The 26,147-nt window shown below is 42.9% G+C and overlaps 1 long non-coding RNA gene across 1 annotated transcript; it reads right to left on the bottom strand.

The window, feature by feature from the left end:
- Window positions 1-335: 335 nt before the first annotated feature.
- LOC143437463 (uncharacterized) lies at window positions 336-24,697 on the bottom strand. The gene is made up of 2 exons (XR_013106923.1): window positions 24,320-24,697; window positions 336-793 (listed from the first exon to the last, which is right to left on the bottom strand). It is a non-coding gene; the product is annotated as an uncharacterized LOC143437463 (long non-coding RNA).
- Window positions 24,698-26,147: the final 1,450 nt, after the last annotated feature.

Below are 26,147 nucleotides of genomic sequence, written 5' to 3'. Positions count from 1 at the left end.
GGCACAGGCAGCAATAGGAAAGGCCCAGGCATCTGTTTAATGATGACTTTAATAGGGGTGTTTTCAGGATTGACTAGGAGGAACTACAGAGACATGAAAATTCCCTTGTTGCTATGTTCACTAACTTGAATCTTAGGAAATGGGTTTTCACCACCACATGTTTCTGTTCTAGCCCCACAGAAGTAAAACATTCACCAAGAAAAGTGGCCATAGAGACTCAGATACCTATGGAACAAATATTAGGAGGCTGCTTCAAAGGGAGGCTAAATTAACAACACAAAATTCTACAGCCAGTCACATGTCCCCAACCACGTGCTACACAGGCCATAACAGGAGCAGGATATTGTGTATAATCAAGGGAAAGAGAGAAAGCGAGCTGAGAAAGACAGGGAGGTGGAAAGACCAGGAATTCTACAAATCACTGAAACATCCTACTCCACCTTTGGTTACTGGTAAGAAGAGTGTGTAAGCCACACAGCCTCTCCAGCTCTGTTGTCATAATTCAATTATCTTCTCACTTGGCCCGTGTCCATTGGGTGAAAGGTCACTTTCTACTTTTAGCTCTTGGTAAATTCGCCAGCGCCATGGATGGATCGGCGGCTCACTTTCTCAGTCCACCAAGAACGAGATGTAAGTTGTCCTCGGGAGAACCATCAGCAGTCATTTTCCTCCTTAGCTCGTTGTGGATGCCTTTGCCTTTAGGATCTGATTGAAGAGTTAAATGTCCTTCAGAGCATCCGAGAACAGCGTGCCTCCATCCAGCTTCTCTGGAGGGCAGTCCCAGGGTTCTGCTCTGTGAAGAAGAGATAACATTTGTGAGCTGCCTGCTCTGTGCTGGGGACTGAATCTAATTGCAGTGTCTTACTGCTGCTGACGAAGAGCTGGTACAATGGGCATTGCAGTCTCCAATTAATGATTCATGAACTCTGCAGATCAGCAAAGAGAAGTGTCCCATTCCGGGACACTCAGAAGTGACAGCAGGGTTTAATCTTATGGCTTGGGGGCTCTGAAGTTCACAAGCTTTTCTCTCTGGAAAATTACTTACCCCTGAGCACTAAAGAGGCTCTCTCTCTGTCATTACATCATTCAGGATGTAATTTAAGGGGAAAAACAAAATAAGTAAAATAAGTCACAAAAACACACATATTCCACTCACATATGCACACAGACACACACACACACCATTCACATAGGTGCACATACACACCACTCACATAGGTACAAACACACACACATACCCCACTCACATAGACACACACAGCATAGGTGCACACACACATTTCTGTTGCTCTGTGTGTTTCCATCTGATCCCACTATCTGCGCTTTTGATGGATGTCATGTTTAGAACAGGATTGGGATCCTGGGTTAGTTAATCTGTTGAATTCACAACTGGAGCCCCGCGATTAAATCAGACATCACCATGAGTGTGAGTTTAAAGGTTTTTGTTGTTGATTTGGGGTGCACAGTTTGGAGCGTTTCTGCAATGCAATCTATAAGCAGATGATTGAATAATGTTGGGTTCTTATGAAAGAAATGTACACAGGGTTGAATAAGGGCTTTAAGTGCTGTGTGTCTTACAAACAAAAAAGTTAAGTGTCTCTGTCTGTCTGTCTGTCTGTCTGTCTGTCTCTTTGTGTGTGAGTCTGTGTGTGACGTGTGTGTGTGTGTGTGTGTGTGTGTGTGTGTGTGTGTGTGTGTGTCTGTATGACCAAATGATTTGGGCTGATAGAAGTGGGGAGCCACACAACCAACCTGCCAAGAAGAAAGATATTCTAAAGAGAGAGTGTTGTGCCACTGACTACCAGAAACAACTATCCCAAAGGAACTGGAATTTCCCCCCTCCCCCCCCCCAGAATCTTAGGTGGGTGGGAGAGAAAAGCTAAAGCCTGGTGCTAACCAGGGGAAGAACTTGTCTTCTGGAAAATAATATCACACGGTTCTCACAGCTGTCAGGCCACCTTGCAAGAGTGATCAGAAGCTAGTGATGGATTGATGAGAGGCAGGACCACACCTTGACCAGGACAGCTTAGTGATGCATACATCTGTTTCATAGGGCGGGACCCAAAAGATGGACTTCGAGAGTGACTGGACCTCTTATTTATTCTTCTTCCCAAGATGGCCACACTGAATACATCTCCTTTCTCTGTTCTTTACCACCAGTATCTGTTTAATTGGTATATTGAGAATGGGCAGCTAAGCCCAGTTTTCTAGGACTTCCAGAGCCCAAGTGTCTTAATTAAGGTTTCTATTGCTGTGGTGAAACACCATGATCAAAAACAGTTTAGGAAGGACAGGGTTTATTTATCTTATACCTCTAAGCAACAACCCATCACCAACAGAAGTCAAGACAGGATCTCAAGACAGGAACCTGAAAGCAAGAACAGATGCAAAGACCATGGAGGAACACTATTTATTGGCTTGCTTCCCTTGGCTTGCTCAGGTTGTCTTCTTACACCACCGAGGACCACACTCCTAGGTGTGGCACAGTCCAGGATATGGGCTGCACCCTCCCGTATCAATCACCCATTAAGAAAATGCTCCCAAAGACTTGCCTACCATCGAAGTCTATGGAAGCACTTTTCTTGATCAAGATTTATTCTTCCCAGATGACCTTATCTTGTCACAAGTTGACATTAAAAATAGCCAGAACACTTCGGAAAGGTTTCATCAACCTTGTCTTGACCCAGTAGTTACATGGATATCCCTGGCAGCCTTCCAGGAGGAAGATTAGGATGGTTGACAAGAAGGAGTCAGGGAAGAGCTGTATCAGAGAAGCACTGGATAACTAACCATGGGGAAAGGATTAGAAGGGGCTTAATATAGGACAGGATGCTTTAACTGTATTTTGAGAGTAGAAGGCTTCCTTGGAACAACCAGAAAGAGCTGAAGGAGATATTCCAAGCAAAATTAATGAATGAGATGTTTATCCATCCCTTAACTCCCAGACCCACTGGACACTGAGAACCTCCATTTTACCATCAATTGAACTGTCTCCCCATAGCCCAGGCTTCATCCCAGGACTCCCTAAAAGAAGGTTGCGCATCAACTCAGGCATAAAAATAGAATCAAGTTAAAAATAAAAACTGACCTTGTAAACAAATAGCTCTTTCGTCTTTAAAATGGACTCAGACAGTGCCCAGGGTTAAAAGCAGCCATTTTTCTTCAATGGAGAGGGAATAAAAATCCACTGGGCACAGATAGGAGCATGATCAACTCTAGACGCCTGTACTCACAACTGGTCACATCCCGTTCACACCTCTGCCTCATATCTGTGTTTGACAGAGTCCTTCCTACTCACCCACCCACCCCACCCCCAGTGCTCCTTCACTTTTGAGAAAGTCTGTGCATGCAATCTCAGCTCCTGGGAGGTTTGTTTGTTTTTGTTTGTGTGTTTGTTTGTTTTAGAATCAAATGAACACAAGCAGAGAATGAACCATTGATTCTTACTACCCATGAGCAGTGGTAGCCAAGTTTATCAGAGAGCAAAAACAGTAAGAACACAAAGAGACCACAAAGGCTTAGCTCACGTTCCACGCTGGGTATCTGGAGTCAATGATAGAGCCACTGTCTGCAGCCATCCTTACTGAGCCAGTATTCAGTCAGTGTCCTACCCCTATGCTTTTGAAGGTCCTACTTCAGGAACCCAAGCAGTGTGCCAATGACCTTCAATAATTTTCAGTATGTTTAGACAGAGGTTAGTTCCCTGTTCCTCTCACATTTATTCATTTCATACACTTTATTTTTGGAACAACTACCATGTAAATGGGCTCTTTCCTAGATACTGAGAATGCCTGGGTAAATGAAATGGACAAAAATCTTCCCCCAACATGAATCTGAAACTCTGGAGCGAGGAGAGAACCAATGGCTTTTGTTCATGTGTAATTTTCTTTATTGTAAAACTAGTCTTAATTTTAAAGATTATGTTAAAAAAAAAAGACTGATCACCATCATCATCATCACCATTGTTATTATTGTGCATGTATGTCTGTGCTTATGCTTATTTGAGTGTAAGTACCTGTAGAGCCCAGAAGAGGGTGATCAGAACACCTGCAGAGCTGCAATTACAGGTAATTATAAACTGCTAGACCTGGATGCTAGGAACTGAGCCTATTTCTCTACAGGAGCGGTAGGAGCTCTTAACTACTGAGCTATCTCTCCAGTTCTTCAAAGATTCTTTTTCATCTTTTCCCACCACCAAAGGTGTGTGTGGGGTGGTTATGAGACAGAGTTTTATCGTGCATCCTAAATTTGCCTTAAACTATATGTATATGTAGTTAATATATATACATATATATGTATAGATATAGTTAACATACATATATAGAGAAATAGATATAGTTAATATATACTTATATGTATATATAACTAATATATAGACATATATATTCTTTGGGTATGATTCTGTCAGTAGTTGGGGTGAATAGAGTGTAGCTAATATGATCAAAATACACTGTATGCATAGAATTCCCAAAGAATTAATGGAAACAATACTTTTTTTTAAAGCTATAAGATATTTGTTTATTTGAATTTGATCCAAGGTTTAGTAGCAACTGGTTTGGGATACTGGTATTAACTCATGGAAGCTTCACTCTACCATTGGGTTCCTAAAATCTACATGATGAGTGTCTCTCCAGCTTGTCTATTTGCTTTTGAGGCCAGATGTAGAGTAACCCAAGCCAACCCTAGGTAGCCATATTAGTACCTTGTGATGACACAGCATGGCCAAGGTAACTTACAGAAGAAAAGATTTATTTAGACTTATGGTTCGAGTGACTTAGGGTCCACATGATGGCTTGTATATGCTTGGCCCAGGAAGTGGCACTATTAGGAAGTGTGGCCCTGTTTGAGTAGGTGTGGCCCTTTTAAAGTAGGCATGGCACTGTAGGCATGGGCTTTAAGACCCTCATTCTAGCTGCCTGGAAGCCAGTATTCTGCTAGCAGCCTTCAGATGAAGATGTAGAACTCTCAGTTCCTCCTGTACCATGCCTGCCTAGTTGCTGCCATGTTCCTGCCTTGGTAATAATGGACTGACCACTGAACCTGTAAGCCAGTTATATGTTGTCCTTACAAGAGTTGTCTTGGTCATGGTATCTGTAAAACCCTAACTAGGACAGTCCACAATGGTAGATCAGAGCCATAGAGGCAGGTAGCTGGAGCAGCAGCTGAGGACTCACAAATTGAACTTCAAGCACAAAGCAGAGCAGCTTCAAGACCCACCCTGCTTTGGATGACACGCTTCCTCCACTAAGGCCACACATCTTAAACCTACCCAAACAGTGCCACCAACTGAATGAATGAAGCCATCTGAGCCAACGAGGAACACTCTCAATCAAACCACCAACAGATTCTAGGCTGATTTTTGAATTCGTGATCCTGCTGCCTCTGCCATCTGAATGCTGGGATCACAAGCATGAACCACTTTGCCATTTTTATATGGCGCTGGGGCATTCGGACTCAGGACTTCCTGTGTGCTGGGTGAGTATTCTACCAACTGAGCCACTTCCCCAGCCACAAGCTTCTCTGGGTTAACATACCATATAAGTAAGACACTGAGACCTGGGTGCTTGAGGACACTGTCCAGTGGTCTCCCATCTCTGCCTAGAGACTGCATGGTTCTGTGTGACTGACTGATGGAGACTTGAATCAGCCAGCCCTTACTTTTCTCACCTGATTTACCAACTCTGTAATACAGCCGTCTGCTTTCATTTCTAAACAGTCCCTCCTCGGACAAAGATGCCCAGCACTCTTCCTTCCTCTACATCTCCTCAAACATCTTTTTCTTGACAACCCTCCCAATTCTACGTAGTAAAAACACTATTGTACATTGAGCCAAGGACTCGTTCACTCACATGCAACCTAATACACTGCATTCCAGACATGGGGTAAAGTTGTTGTTGTTGTTGTTGTTGTTGTTGTTTTAATTTAACGAAAACTTTTATAATCAAATTATTTGTAATCTAATTTTCTCATCAATCTTACAAAGTAGGTCCTTGATTATCCACACTGGACAGACAAAGAAGCCCAGAGAGCTTCATAAACTATCAGCGGTTACGAAACTAGCAAAAGGCAGTCAAAACTGGACTGTGTGTCACTTGACTTCAAAAATAACACATTTTACATAACACATTTTACTTGTTTGATTTTCTTTTCAAGACAGGCTTTGTGTAAATTTCTTCTTTCTTTTTTCTTTTCAGTGTGTACAAAAGCCCACATTGTAAAAAAAAAAAATGCATTTCAATGCTAGATATATTTAAAATAAAGCAGATGACCTGTGATTTCGTTGAACACAGTAGTAGCATACACAGCAACTTAAATGCTAAGAAAGTGGAGTTTTTCACAAAATATACAAAGGAGCGCTAATGTAAGGAAACCCAGCTGAGGTAATGAAAGACCTCTGGCCTGCACTAAGATGGACTGGGCTTGAATCCAAGCTCCACAGCTCACTGATTGAGATGCATAGCTGGGCTGCTTAACGGATCTGAGACTCAGTTTCCTTGTGTGTGAAAAGAACTATGGTCATTATTGGGGCTGAGCTGATATCCTAGCTTGATTTCGGTTGCTGTGGTAAACACATAACCAAAAGCAACTTAGGGATGAGTGGATTTATTTGACTTACATTTTCAAGTCACCGTCTGTCACTGAAGGAAGTCGGGCAAGAACTCAAGTAGGAGCAGAGGCAGAAGCCATGGAGGCACACTGCTTACTAACTTGCTTCCTCTGGCTTTCTCAGGTACCTTCCTTATACAGCTCAGGCCCACGCGTATAGGGATTGAAATGCCCTGAGTGAGCTAGACCCTCCTCCACCCATTAACAGTTAAAAAAAAAAAATGCCTCACAGACATGGCCGTAGGCAAAGCTGATTTGACAGTTCTGCGGCTGAGGTCCTCTCTTCCCAGGTGACTCTAGGTTAGTATCACGTTGACCCCTGAAGCTGACTATGCCAACTGGTGTTCTGAATGTGAGATGCTTAGCCAGCATGCAACAGGTGGTAGACGATCCATAGACTCTACCACAGAAATCAGTGGGAGTGAAGGAGAGAAGATACACAGGAAAGTGGAAAAAGAAGCAAAGCGGAATGTGCTAGTCGCTGTCTTGTTGCTAGGACAACACACCTGATAAAAAGCAACTTAAGAAAGAATCCATTTGTCTTGCTTGGCTCACAGGATGAGAGCACAGTCCATCATGACAGGGAAGTCATGATGGCAGGAGCGTGAAGCTGCTGGTGGTGTGATACCCACAGTCAGGAAGCAGGGAGATGCATGCTGAGTCCATCTGCAGGGAAAACAGGATGGTGCAGAAGACAGAGCAACAGAGACAATGCTTTTGAAGAAAGAAAAATAAAGTCCAACATGTCCACTTGCTCTTTTTTTATTATATATACGTGTGTGTGTGTGTGTGTGAGAGAGAGAGAGAGAGAGAGAGAGAGAGAGAGAGAGAGAGAGAGAGAGAGAGATTTCCACAGAGAGCTTGTGGAAGCCAGAACACACTTAGAAGTTGGTTGTCTCCTTCCTCTATGTGCAACAGGATCAAACTCAGGTCATGAAGCTTGGCAGTAAACCCCTTTAACCACTGAACCATCATTGGCTCGCATTTATCCGTGAGCTCTGAGTGTGTCTAACTTGAAGCCTGCACAGAGAGTGAGCAGATAATGTCTATCACAGTGACCAGCTGCACTTTGTAGTTGGAGAAGGACAAACCTGGCAGCAGGCAGGTTTGGATTACCACACAGTTCACCAGAGGAAGAACAGAAGTGGATTCGAAGCTTAGTATCCATCAAATGCCTCTTTGCTCATGGCCACTAGTCTTGGAAACATAGAGACTCCCTTTTTCCAGCATAACCCTACTGACCACTATTCAGTTTCCACAGAGGAAGGTTTAGTTTACAGGTGGAACCGTGTACTCAACTCCCTTACAAACATTTCTGAAGTGCTCACCCTGCCAGGTACCATGCCCAGCGCTTAGCATGCAGGTTGGGCATTCATTTAATTCTCCCCGAGAAACCATGGCACGGGGACTATGATTATGGAAGGTGTGTTAGCATCCCACGGCTTATATTTAATGTGAGGCATTCTCTGCCATCCAGACAAAATAGATGTACTCGGATAAAAAGAAATATAGGCATCCCATAATTTGCACCTGCTTCTCTTTTGCTGATGGATAAGCACCCCGAGGATACCACTTGGCCACTTACTGCGCTGTCACCAAGAGTGCTTCTGCACTCGCTTGGCCATCGCCGTGGGCAGAGAGCCACACCTCACACAAAAGGGGCCTCACTCAGAGAGGCAGATGAGCTTGCTAATGAAGGGGATGGAAATTGGAGCCTTAATGAGCTACTGTATCATAAATGAGTGCAAATTACATTGTCAGTCTATTTACAATTTCACATGGCACGAAGCCTTGCAATTATGTCTATTCAATTATTGCATGCAGAGGCCTTTTCAGTATGGGCCTCTCACCATGGCCAAAACCCACTTGGAAGCTTCTGTATCCATGGATGTTAGAACCAGCTCAGTTAGGACCCTACACCTAACACCCAGAAATAAAAAATGTGGTTGAGGGGCTGAGGGAGGATTTATGCCCGAAAACAGAAGCTTGGGCCCTGTGAGATGGCTCAATGGGTAAAGGTGCTTGCCACTAAGTCTGGCAGCCTGAGTTCGATCCTCAGAACCCACACAGTGAAAGAGTATAACTCCTACAAGTTATACTCTGACCTCCATACAAATGCGATAGCACACATGCATCCCTCACTGATTGACAGAAATAGATAGATGATAGATAGATAGATAGATAGATAGATAGATAGATAGATAGATATAATAAGTAGATGAGAGACAGGTGTATGGATTATGGATGGATGGAGAGGTAGGTAGATAGATAGATGATAGATAGATAGATAGATAGATAGATAGATAGATAGATAGATAGATGATAGATAGACATATGATAGGGTGATAAATAATAGGTAGATGACAGACAGGCAGAGAGACAGAAAGGGAATTATTGTAAGTTCCAGGAAGCCTGGGCTACAAAGCAAGACTGTCTTTGTTTGTGGTTCATTGTTATGATAAGAAAATGACCAAAAGCAACTGGGGAAGTAAAGGGTTTATTTCACCTTATCAGGTTTGTTTAATGTCATGAAGGGAAGTTAGAGAAGAAACGCAAAGCAGAGGCCATGAAGGGGGTGCTGCTTGCTGGCTTGCACCCTATGGCTTGCTCAGCCTGCTTTCTTATAGCACAGGCTACCTCCAGTTCAGGGTTGGCACCACCCCATAGTAGGCGCCTGGCCCTGCCACATCAATCAGTAGTTAAGAAAATGCCTCACAGACATGAACACAGGAAAATTTCATCTAGACGATTCCTCAAGTGAGGCTCTCTCTCCTTCCAGGTTGGTGTCAAGTTTTGTGTCTAGGTGTGTGTGTCAAGTTGACAGCTGAATCGAACTATGATATTAGGGATGTAAGCTCAAGTTTTCCTACAAGCCCTTTACCCACAGAGCCATTTCCCAGCCCCGCCCACATCTTTTACATTTGCCACTGAGGCTGGTGGGAGATAGCTCCCCTCTAAGTGCCAGCAGAGGGTTTCCCACAGGGTCCCCACCCCCACCCCACCCCCCGCGCGCGGGCACACACACACACACACACACACACACACACACGGGATCCTTAAGTCATACTAACCAATGACAGGCTGTCCCAAAAGCTATTCATTATCACTCATTAATTACAAACTGTATCTTCGGGGTGCTGGAATTCTGACTGAGGGGGCTCATAGAAAAGGAAGAGACTCTAATTGAGTTTTTACAACAATGGCTAAGAAGCAACAATGTGGCACTGAAATTCAATATTGCCTCTCCCGGCCTCCCGGGCTCCGGACGCTGTGGCTTATGTGTTCATATTTCCTCAGCAAAACCATCCATCCTTGAAGGTGGAAGTATATTTTACCATCAAAAATCCCTTTCTGCTTTCCCAACACTTATAACCCAATTTTCGCCAAAGGTGGAAATAGTGTTCCCACCGGCCCCGTCGCAGCCGATGAAGGATGGCGGTCACTAGTATTGATTTCCCCCTGCCCAGCGCCTTTCTTCAGTTCCCAGAAGCTGTGTGAGGAACAGGGCTCCCATTCTCCACTGACAGTTCCATGCCCATGATGGAGTAACCAGTAAACAGCACTGTGAAGAAGAATGGAAGTAGCTTTAAGCAGCAAGATCGCCGAAGGACCCAACGACTTAATAATATATCTGAGGAACAGCGTGAGGCGGGCATGTTCAGAGGAGAGGCTTGGGACTTCTCATGCACATCAGAAAGTTACTTCTCAAAAATAGAGAAGAAAATCACTTATTACAGAAAAGGAGTTCTGTCCGACTCAGAGAGTATTTCTCCATCCCCACCCCACACCGTTTTCTGATATCCAGACAAGAAAAGACTCTAATGAGGAATTCCTGTTCACAGCAACAGTAATTGTCATAACTCGAATGGGAAACAGTCCAGACATTTTCTAGGGTGAATAGTTAAAGAAACAGTGATACAGGAGCTGGGGGCGCGGGGACTGGTTTAATCAGTATCTGCTATAGAAACAGGAGGACCTGAGATCAAATTGCCAACATCCTCATAGAAAAGACAGGCATGAGAGTATGAGTCAGTAATGCTCTAAGTTGTAGGGCAGGGAAAGGCAGACCTTTGGAGCCTCCTAGAAGCTACCCTAGCTGACTGGTGAACTCTAGGCTCCATGAGAGACCATGTCTCAAAATATATATGGCGAAAGACCAACGAGCTGGCTCAGTCTGATTACTTGGGTTTAGTCCCAGAAATCCACATGGAGAAAGAGGAAATCTGACTCCTGCAAGATGTCCTCACACACCCAGATATGTACTGTAGCACACATGTGCCCCCATGTATACAAAGGCATGTGCATAAGTGTGCATACATACACACATATTTTTAAAATATTTGTAAAATATAAGGTGAGTGGCAATAGAAAAAAGACACTGGAGATTGACCTCTGGTTTCCAGATGCATATCCAGTTAAGAGGACTCTACCATGATAAAAGGAATTCTTCTCTGATTTCAAAATACTTAAAAAAAATTCATCAAATAAATACTTTTATTTTAAAAAGTAATTCATCTAGTAGTCCAGAATTAAATAGAAAACCATTGCCCATTCAGAGATTAACGGTAAAGGGTAGGAGCTAGCTTTGTCCCGGTGTTCCTGGGATCTGTTACAGGCTCCTGTGTGAGCCCTCAGCAGCTTGTCTCTTCCCTGAGAGATTGTTTCTTTGGTCAAACAACAGCATCCACAGAGAGACGTTCAGCAAAGCTAGAAGGCAGATTTGTGAATTCGGTGCTGGGACTGGAAGTGTCAAGACTTTTTAAGATGGACTGTTTTTTAAGGTGGACTGCTTGCCTGTTTCCCAGTGTGAACAATGAGAAATTATCAGCTGACATGTTTGCTCTGAGTGTGAAGGCCGTGCGCTATGTGTTTACCCAACACTGTGTTCAGCGCACTGCCCTCTGGCACCACTTAATGCTTTATGAGGGAGGTAAGTTACATCTTGCTGCCACACCTAGATGGTTCAGGACCTAAGAGGCAGGGAGGGAGGATAAACAGAAATAAGGATATATGAATGTGTTTATGCCTGCTGTTTTCATTATAAACCAAGATGAACACGAAAGTTGTAGAGTATGATTTCAAATCACCCCAAAGAACAAATCCCAGACACTTCTAACCTACAATAAACACATGTCCTTGGAGGATCTAGGTCAACACTTAGATGGAATGAAGAAGCCTTCTAAAATTTCCTGGGAAAACAGACTGAAATGAAACCATTTTCCCGGGGTCCCACTTGCTTGCTTTTTATTTCTTTTTTTTCCAAGATTCATTTTATTTTTTATTTATAGGTACTTGTCTGTGCAGATGTGTATAGAGGCCAGGAGAAGAGCCGGAGTTACAGGTAGTTGTGAGCTACATGATGCAGATGCTGGGAACTGAACTCAGGTCCTCTACAAGGGCAGCAAGACCTTTTAATAACCGAGTTGTCTCTCCAGCCCCAGAGAAGAGATTCTTAATAAGGAAATATCTAGATCAGGTTGCCCTGTGGATATGTCTGTGAGGGACTAGCTAAATGATGTAGGAAGACCCAACCCACTGTGGGAGGCACCATTGCCTATTCAGGGAATGGTGAAGCTAATAATATTTTCTTTTGAAGCCTCTGACTCTTTTATTACTCCTAGCTTTGGCCCTCAGCATTACCTATAAAGGAATTCCCTCCCTTCCACTCCAGGATCCCATATAGCCCAGGCCAGCTTTGAACTCTGGATCCTCCTTGCCTCACCTCCTGAGTTCTGGCATTAGAGGCATGTATCAGCCCACCCAGCTTATGGGAATGAACCCAGAACCCCAGGCATGATGAGCAAGCACTCTATCAAGTGAGAGGCATTCCCGGCTCAGGATAAAAAGCACCTTTACTGGTTGGTGTGCTGTAACCCCCAATTGTTTTATTTATTTTTTTGAGTTTTTCATGTGTCTCACAGCTTGAAGAGATTGTCTCAGGTGTAATTTTCAGTCACACTTAATTCATCTGGAACAGGATACTGAATTTAACATCAGCAGGAAGACATTTGAGATAAGCTTCAATGTCAGAAGCACCGCAATACCCAAGAGGGGGACAAAAGACAGCCTCCTTGGGGAAGAAGTTACAGTGTGCACCTGCGAGCCAAAGCTGAGATGGAGCTTTTGATCCACAGGGTCCCACCCAGATAAACAAACTTCTCAGATTTTTCTGAAACATGCCACTTCAAAAATGAGGCCTTTCCTCTACGCTCATTAATTTTATTTTCAGAAATATAGGAAATCAGAGGTGAAGAGGTGGGTCAACAATTAAAAGCACTTGCTACTCTTACAGAGGACCAGAGTCCAGTCAACAGCACCCACATACTCATACTGCCTGCAATGCCAGCTATAGGAAATACAACACCATCTTCTGCCCTTTGTGGGTATTACACTCAAACATGCACATACCCATACAGACATACATACATAAGCATAAATAAAAAATAATTACCTTTTTATTTAGAAAATAAAATCCAACATGTTTCAAAGGTAGAAAATATACTCTGTTATGACATACTAATTTACTAATCACAATATCCTTAATTACTCACTAGGAACTATAACCACTTGGTTAAATGACTGACCAATTGACTAGTTGTTAGATTGACTGGTAGCCTTAATACTTCTCATGTTGACCTGGTTCTTTTTCTGCATCTAAACATTTTTGATGGAATATTAGACAATATGAATTTTACTGTATTAACTGCCAGATATTGGTACATTCTTAGAAATATACATTTGTTCTAACATCCAGTTGTTACTTAAAAATCATTTTTGATATATTTAGGTCCTGATTTTTAGAGTCATTTAGCTGGACAGGAAAAGTAATCACTCTATAGTTAAGTGTTCCCAACCAAGAAGGCACAACCTTGTGGACTCTACCAATACTGACGGCTCACTGAAGTTAGTTGATATACCCGATGGAAACCAGAGCTGCTCCCAGCAGCCTTTGCACCAGCTCCTGACAGAGCTTGGTCTCCATTACAGTTCTTTTCCGGGTCTCTGGAATAATTTTCTCACATTTGCATATTAACAGGTACTCAGCTGAATACCCATCTCCTCTGCTCCTCCCAGGAATCCTGTTTCTGCCAGCTTTCTCCTGCCCATTCCTTCATCCTCCAAATTGCAGTTTCCGAATTCTTCCTGCAGCTTGGGAATTTTCAGCGGGTTGAATTACTAAGGACATACCTGGGTCTGTAGCCCATGCCTGCAAACTCGAGACAATAAACTACAAGGGGTTAACAACAAACTACACGGCTCTGCTCATTCGAATCTTTTCTTTATGTCCTTTGTTGATTTATTTTTAGTGTTATTAGCAATGATCTCTCATATATTTTATCTGCTTTGATGTTGTTTCAAGCACGTGGCTAAAATTTGTATCTGTAACTTCATTTTTTTTTTGTTAGACATAATATTTGCTATGGATTTTTCTTTTTCAAGAATTCCTTCATGCACTTTTGAAAATGCTTTGATACCGTAAATGAAACACTCCCACTGAGGCCTAAATTAAAAGACACTCTGTCACTAAATCACATCAGAGATTCAACCAAAAAATTGAAAAACTCATTTTAAACTCATTACAGACTTCCCCAAACCGGCAGGGATTGTTGACAAGTACCAGCCTGTATCCTTGATCAAAGCTGCCATGAGCTGTTTGCAGTGCAGGCTATTCTAATGGTAGTGTCTCCCTATGCACTTGAGGTTGGCTTGAAATATAAGCCAAGTCCCACTGAACTCAAGTTAATCACAGGAGGGAGTGTGCAATACAACACCATCTGACACCATCAGGCTGGAGAGGTGGGGGCGGGGGTTCGAGCATTGATTGCTCATACAGAGTTCAAATCCCAGCACTCACATGACAACTCACATCTATGTGTTAACTCCAGCTCTGGGAGATCTGTCGCCCTCTTCTGGCCTCTATGAGCTCCTGCACTCACATGGTGCACATACAGTATCAATCATTTACATAAATATGAGCTGATTGCCAGGGCTGAGAGCTTCGAATGTCTTGCATTTCCTAAATTAATAAAAAAAAAAAAAAAAATGATAACTTTTAGAAAGATACCCTTCCAATTTTTCCACTTCCAGAAGGGAAAGTTGGAGTCTAAGGAGATTAACAGTTCTAAACAGAACATCCATATACCCTGCTCCCACATCTAGAGAGCATAACAGAAGGAGGATCAGGACGACTGTAAGACTCTGGAGGAAAGCTGTGAAAAAACTGTCTTCTGGATATGACATGGCCATTGCATCCATGAACAGACAGCCACAGCATCTGAGGTTACCTACATAAGACCTGTACACAACTGTGTGTGTGCACACATGCACTTGAGCACACACAGACACACACAGACACACACAGACACACACAGACACACACATACACACATACACACACATACACACACACACGTGTTGTAAATAAGAAGAAGGGTGCTAGAGACATAGCTCAGAGGATAAGAGTATTTCCTGTTTCTGTGTTTCCAGGATCCAGCTCAGATAGTTCACAACTTCCTGTAATTCCAGGTCCAGAGGGTCTGACACCCTCTTCTGGCATCCACAGGCACCAGCATGCATGGTGCATACACACAGAGAGACAGGCACATACACACAAATAAAAATAAAATTTTAAGAATAGGATGGGAAAAAACAAAATCTCAGCAGGAATGCCAAAAAGATAGGAGATGACAATGGGGTGAGCATTACCCCTCCCCCCATTATAATTATAATTAATCACAACAACATTATGTACATATTTGAAATTATGAGAAGTAAAAAAATTGATACAGTGGCTGACTGTGTAATCCTCAAATATCAAGTAACAGAGGTGAGACTCAAAGAAACTCTGACTGCAAAATGCACATGAGCACCCTCTGCTCTGCCTCCCTGGGTAAAAAGAGGGATGTGAGATGTGCAAAAAAAAAAAAAAAAAAAAAAAAAAAAAAAAAAAAAAAATGCCTTTTTCACAGTCTTTCTCTCATGTGCGCTACTCTTTACAAAAGATCAACACCTCTTTCCCACCTGCCTCTCGGCCACCCTTTAAGCCGCCTATGGAAATCGTACTAAAGAGGCACAAATGAACAGTAGTGGTGTTGGCAAAAATCAATATTTACTATAGATCACACAGCATAAACATCGCACAGTGTATTAGGATAAAATGTGAGCTGCCATAATCTGCACACTATGGGGAAATTATCACGGCAAAATAGACTCAGTAAATATTTACTAGGACGGTGTACCTGGAACCGTGTCTAATATCCTATCTCAACTAGTGTATTAGTCAGGGTTCTCCAGGGAAAGAGACCCAGTAGGGTTTATATAGGTCTATAAAGGGAGATTTATTATGGGAATTGGTTCATACCATTACGGAGGCAGAAAACCCCCCGCAGTATGTCATACTTAAGCCAGAGAGACAGAAAAGCACAAGGTGTAATTTAGTCTGAGACTGAAATGCTGTGTAGGGCAAGAGATGGAAATTGGGAGGGAATGGTGGGGGTGGGAGTATAAGCCCAAAGCAAGGACTGAGGCGGGGAGGGGATGGAGAGACCTGTGTCCTTTTATGTTTTTCGTTTCATTGTTAGTGAATCAAAAAGGATTTTACTCTATACCCAAATGGGGCTAATCTTTTCTAGATACACATCTAGCCACCCTGAGGAGACAAAGATGAGCAAAGTCTAACAGCCGCAACTTGACATGACAACTACAAGTTGACACAAAATAACTGATCCCGAACTGATAAACTTGCTGGTTAGATTTTTGTCGTTGCTACTTTGACACAAGCTAGAGTTATCTGAGAAGAGATAACCTCAGTTAAGAAAATGCCTACATCCGATTGGCCTGTAGGCAAGTCTGTGGGATACTGTCTTGACTGATGACTGATGTGGGGAAGGCCTAGTGCCCAGCTTACTGTGGGCAGTGCTACCCCTGAGAAGGTAGTCGCAGGTTCTATACGAAGGCAAGCTCTGAGGAGCAAGCCAGTAAGCAGCACCCCTCCATGGCTTCTGCGTCAGCTCTCGACTCCAAGTTTCTGTCCTGAGGTCGTGCCCTGACTTCCCTTTATGATGAACTGTGATGGGAACATGGAATCCAGATAAACTGTTTCCTCTCAGGTTACTTTTGCTCATGGAGTTCTTCACAGCAACAGACATCTAACTAGGATGACACGTAAAATTAAACAGCCACAAGTTCACACACACACACACACACACACACACAAATCCCAAATTGACACATAATATGAACCAACCACAAGTTGACATATAAAACTCATAAAATTAACTCTTAACTCTTAACTATATATATATATATATATATATATATATATATATATATGAATATAACCTTCTCAGTCTGCAAAATGCTACTTTCATGTACGTGCTCAGGGTTGACCATTTGGTACTGAATAGACAACAGGTGTGCTATTCCCCGAGGAAGACTCTTTCTCCGACTCTCAGCATTCTTTAGTTTGCAGCAGTTCTAGTCATGAGTGCAGAGGCCAGCCTCTCTTCCCTGGCACTCATACTGATCCATATGCTGAGACCTTTGGCCTCTCTCTAGACCAGTGCAACTGATTTCAAGTGGGATATTCCCTGATGTACTGGGTTATGCTCCTAAGAACTCGCCTTTGTAATGCATGTGTGGGATGACCAGGGAAGCAGCTGAGTAAATGAGTCTTACCTTCTATCAGTTAACCACTCTGAGAGTCCACTGATACTTATTACACTCATTCCCCATAGCACGTGTACTGGCTGGCTTTGTGTGCCAACTTGACACAAACTGGAGTTATCACAGAGAAAGAAGCCTCCCTTGAGAAAATGCCTCCGTGAGATCCAGCTGTAAGGCATTTTCTCAGTTAGTGATCAAGGGTGGGAGGACCCATTGTGGGTGGTGCCATTTCTGGGCTGGGAGTCCTGGGTTCTATAAGACAGCAAACTGAGCAAGCCAGGGGAAGCAAGCCAGTAAGTAACATCCCTCCATGGCCTCTGCATCAGCTCCTGCCTCCAAGTTTCTGCCCTGTGTGAGTTCTAATCCTGACTTCCTTTAGTGATGAACAGCAATGTGGAAGTATAAACTGAATAAACCTTTTTCTCCCCAACATGCTTCTTGGTCATGATGTTTTGTGCAGCAATAGAAACCTTGACTAAGACATGTTTTTAAGTTGGACTCTTCATCTCTCTCATAACTTCATCAGCACAGCTGTGGTGTGCATTCTTTGAGAGGACATGATAAATTGCCTTTGTACTTACGTTGTAGGATAATTTCCTTTGGGTAGAATGTCTAGCTGTATGGTCTTAATGACACAAAGTTTGACAAGGGTACATAGCATCTTCCATCTCAGATGACTCTCTTCCCTCACCTTATGAGTTATGGGTGTTTACTAGAGTTCTCCCACAAAAAAGCAATGGACATATCCCTCCCTAGCTGAAGACAAGCTTCAGCTGTTTGGATACCCCCAAATCTGGCAGGGGAGGGCTGGGTCCACAAGCTAACAGAAGAATCAATACACTGTAATAAGAGATGGGAGTGGGGATTTGAACTATAAAGGAAAAAAAAGACCTCTTCTTTTTCTGGGGTGGAACACAGTGACAGTGCATTGGACGAACATGCATATTGTCTTGGCTTCAATCCCCAGCACATACACAAAAAGGAGTTTAATATTTCTGGTCAGCAAAAGGCAGATGGGTGGGGAAGCATGCATGTGACCCACTTTCTGCCACTGTCACTGAAGCAGGCTCAGGATCACAGGGAAGTCGCTTTGTCTCTCCTTTCCTCTTTGCTGAGCACAAATGCCACTTATCCTAGATTGGACCAGACTTCTGCTGTCTACCTCTGGTCTTAAGAATAAAATTAAGGTGACAGCTAAGAAATGTGTTTCCAGCAGACTGTTCCTGACAAGCCTTTTCTTTATGGGTGAATTAGAAAATGCACTGCTCAAAAGATAACTGCAGATTCCTCCCAGGAGGAGAGGGTCCATCTTGGCGATAGGACCTTCACCTCCTTCAAATGTGCACTAGTAATTCCAGTGTTGGGGATGGGGACTGGAGACATTTCACCTCACCAGCCACCTAGATTGCCTGATCAATGATCCTAAAACCTATGAGAAACTTTGTCTCAAAAGCCAGGGTCCTAAAAATGACACCAAGGTTGACCTCTGGCCTCCATGTACGCATGCTGGCTCACCCAGGAGCATGCCTAAAGAAGACTAAAATTGTAAGTAAATAAAAATACAAGTGGAAAATGTGTTTTGTTGGTTTTTTTGGCTCCTTTGACAATGCATAGCTTCAGACAATGTCTAGGTCTGAGATAGCATCAGAGGGATGAGTCCAGGAAGGGGCTCTGGTGAGATGCAACTGAGCCAATTACAATTTTATCTTTCCATCTCTTTCCTGTTTCCTGAGCTTTATATGGGAAATGTGAAAAAGGCATAGACAGAATATAAGACACAGTAAGCTTTGGGTAGGTAAATATTATGGAGTAAAGACTGTCAACCCAGCTGTTGTTGTTGTTGTTGTTTTTAAGTAAGTGCAAATAGAATAATAGATTTATAACAAAAAAAGATGCTGGGTAGGGTAGTATGCTTGGTGGGTCCAAGAACACTGGGCAGCTTGCAAGAGAGACATGGGAAGAAGGGGACTCCACACTTCCCAACAAAAAGAATTATAAGGGTTTTACTTAGACTTTGCCAATCACCCTGATATGTTTGTTTTATATATAGCATTTCTGCATCAAATCACCACACTATACCCCAAACACACAAGATCGTTATTTTTCTATTTAAATTAAATAGGAAACATTGTAATAAAAAAAATCTGTCTTACCAGAATGAATCCTTCCATCCTGAAATAGACATGTACGAATATATACAATATAATATTATGTATCCTTAAAAAAGAAAGTCACACTGCCATCTGCAAGAACATGGATGAACTCAGAGGACACAATACTAAATGAAATAAGCCAATCACAGGATGAAGTGTCAAGTACATTCATAGAAACAGAGAAGAATTGTGGCTTCCAGGACCTGGAGATGGATTGGACGTCCCTGTTCAACAAATGCAACTTTCCTTTCTAAGAAAAGATTAAATTCTACAGCACTTCTGCAGAGCTGGGTTTAGTGCCCTTGACAGAGGGCTTGCCTAGTGTGCAGAGACCCTGGTTTTTGTCCCCAGTCCCACATAAATAATGTCTGTCATCTTAACAGCTGGAAGCAGGAAGACAAGGAGGGAAGGGCCATCCTTGGCTTTCATAGAATTTCAAGGCCAGCCTGAGCTACATAAGAAGAAGGGGGAGCTCTGCTCTATATCATGGTGAATATACACAAGTATGGTATACCTAAAATGTCAGAGCACAATCCCAATGTTAAATATTTATACTACACTAAAAAAATTTAAATAGACTTAAAAAAGCTTAAAAATCAAACAGCTAAAAATAAAAAAAGAATTTCTTGAAGATAGTCTTGCTCCCCCCGCCCCCCCAGAGAATTCTAGCCATTTTGGCCCGTGGTGGGATCAAGACTGGTTACTGAGGGCCATACTCTCAGTCCTTTTACCATTAAGCTCACACTAAACCTCTTCCTGTCAAAATGGTCAGACACCAATTTCACATTGTGACCATAGCAGCAGACACAAGCCAACCAATGTCGGCTTATATCCAATCTGCTTGTGGTAGACATCTGTCATGTTTAATACTGACTGCCAACTAGAGCCACCTAGGAGACAAAGGTCTCTGGGTGTATCTCTGAAGGAGTGCCAGGTTTGCATCTCTGTTGCTGAGATGAGAGCCCTGACCAAAATCAACCTGGGGAGGAAAGGGGTCATTTGGCTTACACAGTTCATTATGGAAAGAAGTCGGGCTAGGAACTCAAGGCAGGAACTGAAGCAGAGGCAGTGGAGTATCAATACTTATTGGCTTGCTCTCCATCACTTGCTCAGCCTGAGCCAAGGACCACCTGCCCGGGGATGGCACCACCCACAGTGGACTGGGACCTCCCATAGCAATCATTACTCAAGACGGTATCCCCACAGTCTTGCCCACTGATCAATCTAACAGGGGCAGTTCCTCAGTTAAGATTGCCCTTTCCCAGGGGTGTCTAGGTTTATGTCAAGTTGCTAAAAACTAACCATGATGGGGAATTTCTAAACTAGGTTAATTTAAGGAGGATGCACACCACGGGAGAGCAGCAGCACCTCAGAGTCAAAAGCCCTGGTCTGAGTTAAAAGGAGAAAAGCTGAACACCAGTACTCGGCTCTCTCTGCGTCCTAACTGTGGATACACCGTGGCCAAATGTCTCACACCTATGCTGCCATGCCTTCCCCACAAAGATGATCTGTGTCCTTGCATTATAATACAAAGCAAAACCTTCCTCCCTTAACTTATTTCTTGTCAGATATTTGGTCCTGGGCACAAGAAACATAACAGCCCACAGGAATGAAGACCCCAGAACTGATGTCACTAGACACCCTACTGCTACCAAGAAATTTTTTCCCTGCTCTCTGACTCCTTAGAACACATACCTTACCCATAGCTCTTTAGCCAACCACATCACCTCTTCTCCACTGAGGAACATCTGATACCCCCAAGGGATATTTCCATGAGGCAAATTTAAAAGACTGCTATTAGCTATTAGGCACTTCTGTTTGGCTCTAAATATCTTCTTGGAAGTGCCAATTTGCCAGCGAGTCATGGAATCCAGCCCTCAAAGAGTCGTTAAGTCCCAAGGCTCTGAATCACTAACACAGCTAGCTGCAGGGCTCAACTCTCGGCATCTGTCAAGATCGTGCATTTTCTGCCAGCAGCATCTGAGCTATTTAAGTGGGTGACAGCCTATGCCTAGAACAGCATATCTAGTGAGCTAACATCAGAGGATCTGAATGTAAAATGTCAGGACAGCTTAGCCACAGCATGGGGGAGGCTTGGAGCTAACACTAACTCTCCCTACCCTCATTCTTAAGACAGTGATATAGTTTCTGTTTCCCACTCTGGCCACAAACTTGTTGTTTGATGATCTTGGGCTTCTGCTCCTTCTGTTGATCTTTCCAAGTGCTGGAATTACATGTTTTCATTGGCATCCCTGGTTTGTGTCTGTATTGGGGATTGAACCCAGGACTATAAGGATGCTAGGCAGGTACTCTACCCACTGAACTAGATCATCATCTCTTCTTTAAGATTTGTTTTATTTTTATTTATGTATGTGTGCACATACCATTCATTTCTCTCTGTATTCAAACACAACTTTAAGTATTTATCGGTGTTACCTTTACATACTATAAATATACATATACCCAGATACTTGTTTACTTGAGTCTGTCTGTAAACATGTTGCCTTTGTTTGGACTTGGTTCTTTCTCAACATTCAAACAATCAAACACCAAGAGCTCTGAATATTGTATTGACAGACAGGTATCCCCAGGGATGGGCAGCAGGAAAGAACAATGGAAATAAAGGTGTATATGTGTCTGGGGTGCTGCCTGCAGGGGCACAAGGCATGGCACTCATGTGGAAGCCCTGGCTCTTCTCCTTACTGTCTGCAGAGCTTGGTTTTAGATTCACCGTACTGCAGGAGTCATTTGCGGCTAAGTCAAAACCGAACTTCTGAACTCGGTTGGATGAAGTTGTAAGCTAAGGATAGAGAATGGTGACGGACAGCCTACTAATTACCAGGGCCCTCTGCACTGGTGTCTAGGGAGAGCAGAAATAGAAACAGCTGTAATAAAACAGGTGAGAGCACATCAGAAGAACAGGGAGAAGCCAGGGTATCAGACACCAGCTCAGGGAGGTGGTATGATCTGTCCTCTATTCTGGATTGTGCATATATTAGGTATGTATTACATTATTTTATAGAATCTTATGAAATAAATGGAAATAGAAGGACTGTATAGTAAATAATATGACCTATAGAAGATAACATGGTATAAAACACTATAGTGTGTTACTTTTATACTTCAGGAGAAAATATAGAGTACCCATAATATTTTATATACATTTAATTTAGGTTGTATATTTTTATATGCAGCATATATAGTCTCATGGTACAGCTCATTTTAATTTGTCACCATGGTAACAAAAATAATTATCTCACTAGAAAAACTTAAGTGAAGTTATCAGACACCCGGCTCTGCTTCCATCTTCACCTTGAAGGCTTGCTTTAATGTTCCACGTATGTATGGCATCATTAAAAAATGATTTTGTCTGCACTACCATCATGACAAGTTGAGAAAAGATGTTAAAAATCCACCTTAGAGCCAGGCAATGGTGGTGCATGCCTTTAATCCCAGCACTTCGGAGGCAGAGGCAGGCAGATTTCTGAGTTCCAGGCCAGCCTGGTCTACAGAGTGAATTCCAGGACAGCTAGGGCTACATAGAGAAACCCTGTCTTGAAAAACAAAAACAAACAAATTAAAAAAAAAAACCACAAACTAAATCCACCTTAGAATGTGTGTGTGTGTGTGTGTGTGTGTGTGTGTGTGTGTGTGTGTGTAATTAAACTAAATTTGGCCTGAAGATACCTCTGTACTGAGAGTCCTTATATAGCAAACTGCAATCAAACTGAGTAAGTAACCGAAGTGAAGTTCAACTTAGGAGTCTATTTCTGCAAGAAACAAGTGGTCTCAACCAATCACAACAGCTGAGCTTTAGCTAATCACAGGTAGCCCACTGGTTGAGAACCAGCTCAACACCCAGTGGTAACCAGCTAAACTATCCACCCCTCCCTGCTGCTTTCAGTTTTCCGTTGCCTGAACTTATGGCTGAACAGAGCCCTCAGAACCTTCTCTGGCTATGAAACATGCTCGTTTTCCTAATCTTTGTTTGTTTAAATAAACTGCCAAGTCTACTGGCATATTGGAAGGGTTTCTTTTTACTGTTGCTTCTCCTTTAGAGTGAGAGGTTGGAAGAAACACAATTAAAGGTCTGACTTCAGACACATCCATGGTGTGTGTGTGTGTGTGTGTGTGTGTGTGTGTGTGTGTGTGTGTTGGTGTTCCAATATTACTTTACTGAGGCAACCCTTGTCCTGTCCTGGTCCACATTTCTTCCTGAATGTTGGCCTGATATGCTGCTTACCTATGTGCCAGTGGGCTGTGTGCCAGGGCTCATTTCCATGTTCCAATACATGACATACTCATCCTTATTTTAAAAATCAGCTATGGAACGTGTTTGTGGACTTACCCTAAGGTAGCACGATACTGGTGAAGGGGCACTCAACCAATCAGTCAAGGGGAGTCTTGTAGGTACATCTTGGGGACCAATCATATCCACCTTCCCTTCTGTTTTGTTAAAGCATGGAATCGAAAATAGGAGGATGGGTCCTGGGTACACTGTGACTGTCTTCCTCACTCTCTGTTGGCTTGTGAACTTGATTCTTCTAGTTTTTCCAGACAGATGACAGCCAAAGACAATATTTACCTCTAATCTGGGTAGCCACTGCAGTTAAGGGAATCATAGCTCACTCTTTCCTTTCTGCCCACCAAGACCAGCCTCATTGTTGAACCCAAGGCAATACAAATTACAGATTACTGTCTGTAATTTATGTCTGTTCCTTTTAGAAAATCTTTGTTTAACAAAAGACTCTTCCATCTGTATTACAAAGCTTCTTTCTTCACTCTCATTCTGTGAGGTTTGAAAACCTACTTGTTTTATATGTTTGTGTGTTTTGTTGACCCATCTTTGAAAAAGTGACAGGACTTTGCGTTTTTGTGTATAAATGTACACATACCTTCAGGGACCAGAAGAAGGCATCAGATTCCCTTGATCTGGAGTTAAAGATGGTAGGAGCCACCTGATGTGGGTGCTGGAAGCCAAACTCCAGTCTTCTATGAGAGCAGCAAGTGTCCTGAACCCCTGAGCCAGATCTCCGGATCCTTCACTGATGTTGATATACATATATATCCAAAATCTCATGGTTCGTCTTATTGCCTTATTTGATTTATCTAAAGACACAGAACCAATACACAGGGTGTGGGAGGGGTGGGTGTGGGTGGAAGGGCAGGGGAGATAGCAGCCATTTATCGGTTATTTCATTATGACTATCTCTGGCCACCTTAAACACAGAAGGTTGGAAGAACTTTTCTAGCCAATCAAATCTCCCATCTCCTAGTCATCACTAGTTGCCAGGTGCTGGTTGGGTTCCATCACAAAAGGATCTGTGTGGTCTGTGGAAGCCCCAGCAGGGAGGTAGCAACCAGAAGGTAATCTGTGGGGTCATAGGAACCACCTCATCTCATTGTATCCAACTCATCCTGTAGGAGCCAAATGGATGGGATTGGCTGAGGACAACAGCCAACTCTATGGGGGTTCTGGTTCTCTTAGAGTACCTATCTCATTGAGATGACACAAGAGCTGACCAAAGGATTTCTACTTGTGTGACAGAATAAGCCCACAATGAACTCAACCTGTATCCTGAAGCACAGGTAATCTGAGGCACCAGCCATGGAGACCATCATGTGAAAGTTTTGTAAGTATAATTTTATTTATCCTTTGAGAACTTCACACCTGGTTACAGTGAATTCTGACTGTATTTATCCTGCTTCTCCTCACAGACCTCTCCACACACATGCTCCTCCCCACTTTCCTGCCTTTATTTTAATAACCCACTGGTTCAAATCCATGCTTCGCCACATGTGCATGAGTAAGCAGCCATCCATTGGAGCAGGATCAACCTACCAGGGACTACATCCCTGTGGAGAACTGACTTCTCCTCCACAAGTGGCCTTCAAGGTCTAGTAGCTCCTCAACCTAGGATGAGACCTTGTAGGCCTTCCTCCCACCCCATACCCCAAAACCCCCCTCAATTCCATGTTGGAATGTTGACTGGCTTGACTGTGTTCAGACCTTGAGCAGGTAACCATGGCTGCCAATAGTTCAAGGTTGCGTGGTTCTGTTAGGTCCAGAGCACACCATTTTGCTCCTGTCTCCCTGACCTCTGGGTCTTATGACCTTTAACCTTAGCAGCAAGAGTTACAACTCTGACCAGGACCACCTCTTCTGCTGAGGATAAAACAGATCATCTTAAACAATAATTAGAAGGGTCCTTAGAACATGTTCTAAGCTGATATTTAAGGGTGATTATCATCACCAGATAGACAAGTAAAATCCCCCAAATACCAAATGCTTGAGCTAAAATATGATAAATGCTGTCAAGAAGAACTGAGAACTGCCTAATTAATCTAGTGAATAGTGTGCATGAAAAAGCTCAGGGAAAGACTAGAGAGATGTCTCAGTGGTTAAAGCACTAGCTGCTCTTTCAGAGGACCCAGGTTTGAGTCCCAGCACCCACATGAAATTTTACAACCATCTGTAACTCTGGTTCCAGGGGAATGTACACACTCTGTCAGCCTCTGAAGGCACCCAGGAGCATGCAAGTGGTACACAGTCCCATGGACAGACAAAACACACATATACATCAAATAATAATAATAATAATAAAATAATTGCAAAAGCACAGGGAAAGTCTAAAAATAATGTTTGCTAGGATGGAAGCTTAAAAGTATGAAGGTTTGGAACCAATAGGAACATTGTTCCTGTTCCAGTCCAACCAACATTCT

Source organism: Arvicanthis niloticus, chromosome 24 (assembly GCF_011762505.2).
Source record: "Arvicanthis niloticus isolate mArvNil1 chromosome 24, mArvNil1.pat.X, whole genome shotgun sequence".
Classification (NCBI taxonomy): Eukaryota; Metazoa; Chordata; class Mammalia; order Rodentia; family Muridae; genus Arvicanthis; species Arvicanthis niloticus.
The sequence above is the reverse complement of the archived record's forward strand: the minus strand, read 5'-3'. Positions and strand labels throughout refer to the sequence as shown.